We start from the raw sequence: 1,892 nt of genomic DNA, 5'->3' as shown, positions 1-1,892 counted from the left end.
TTTAATTAATAAAATCTAACACCTATATTCATAAAAAAAAAAAAAATTAATTAAAAAAAACACTTTTAATCTCTTCTAAACATCTTCATTAACAGTGTCTCCTAGAAAATCCACAGGCCCTTTGAACTATACTCACATTCTTTTAATAATCAAGCAATTTTTTTTTTCAATTACAGAAATGTTCCTTACAGGCATAGCATCATAAACTGTTTGCAAGCTCGCGCGGCTTCCTATTTGTCCTGCTCCCAACTATTATTGTCAGCGAATTCCAGTTCATAAAATATTGTGATCAAAGGATTGCATATAGAACATGAATCTACAAATCTGCAAAATGAAAGATCATTTGCCAAGATAGACAATGCAACCTCTCACGTCAGGCTCTTCAGGGCAGCATAAATATGTTTTTTGTTCTGGGATTTGTAGACTTCGTAGCGCTCAAATATTATTGTGGATTCTTCAACAAATGCAGCGATCTTTCACACACATAAAAAAGTAATGCCTTGCAACTTCTTAGACACTTCCAGATCATGGATCTACAGTATTTCAATGCTTCATAATAAAAAATCTGCAGTTGAAATAAACTTCAATATAGAAGAACAATTTCCTCTGCACGACTGTTTCAAACATATCGAAAAGCAAGAAATTGCTTTGTACAATAATTTTCTGGTCTAGTAAACTATTTCATCATTCCTCCTCATCAATTATCTTGATTCTCAATATTCATTAAATAAATTTAGTCTCTACATAAATCAGATCCTTCTTTTATGCCTCACTCACATTCCTCAGCAGGGACGACTTTGTTGTCATTCGTCTTCGCTTCCTAACATCCATTGCACGTGAAAACAGAATTACACAGAGAAATTTCCTTTTGCTTGTTGAAAATCAGTATAAATCTTGATAAGTAGGAGGTATTTTCCACAGCAAGTCAAACTATGATATTGCTATCAGGGTTCAACTGTGTAATGTTTGAGTCAAACTCATTGACCTATGTTTCATGAGTAGTGGTTCACAAGAACCCATCTCTCATGAGAATGGCTGGTCCACTTAGCATTCATTGCATCTAGGTGATGCTCATAGGGGTGAAGCATTGGGACTTCCCGGTAGGTCACCCATTCCAGTACTACTCCAACTGAAGTGCGCTTAACCATGAAGTTCCCTCTAAGGTTAAAACCACTTACTTTGCAACCCCATTTACAAAACCTTCAGCAAGTATTATGCCTTATGAACCATTCATTATAGAGCCCCTTTAGCTCATCAATTGATAAGTAGGAGGTATTTTCCACAGCAAGTCAAACTATGATATTGCTATCAGGGTTCAACTTTGTATTTTTTAAGTAAAACTCATTGACCTATGTTTCATGATTAGTGGTTCACAAGAAACCTATCACATCTCCTTACGAAACTAACCACAAATTCCCCTCTGTTAAAAGAGACTCCAATATCGAAACAAACATCTTATTCAAAACTTTCACATATAAAATTTGTGCTAGAATCTTTTATAATCAACTCTTCAATAATATCCAAACAAAAAGAAAACTCAAAAAACTTAAATTTATCACCAAGACCTCAATATTTGCATTCTACAATGAAAGACTATTACACAGTAAAAATAAATAATTCACTACCACATCAATTCTTTCCTTCCACATAACAGACCATTCCAACTAATTGACCACCAAGAACAATTTTAAAAATAAAAGCATCTGGATTTTTTGATTCAGGGTTTATCCCCTCTGACTTTCAAAATGTGACCGTGTGTCCATCCACCTTTTTTTTTAAAATATGTATTATAATTTCTAATTAACAAAACCTAACACCTATATTCATCAAAAAATAACAATAAATAACAACACTTTTAATCTCTTCTAAACATCTTCATTAACAGTGTCTCC

The sequence above is a fragment of the Cryptomeria japonica genome, chromosome 4, assembly GCF_030272615.1.
Source record: "Cryptomeria japonica chromosome 4, Sugi_1.0, whole genome shotgun sequence".
NCBI classification, from domain to species: domain Eukaryota; kingdom Viridiplantae; phylum Streptophyta; class Pinopsida; order Cupressales; family Cupressaceae; genus Cryptomeria; species Cryptomeria japonica.
Note: the sequence above shows the minus strand (reverse complement) of the source record.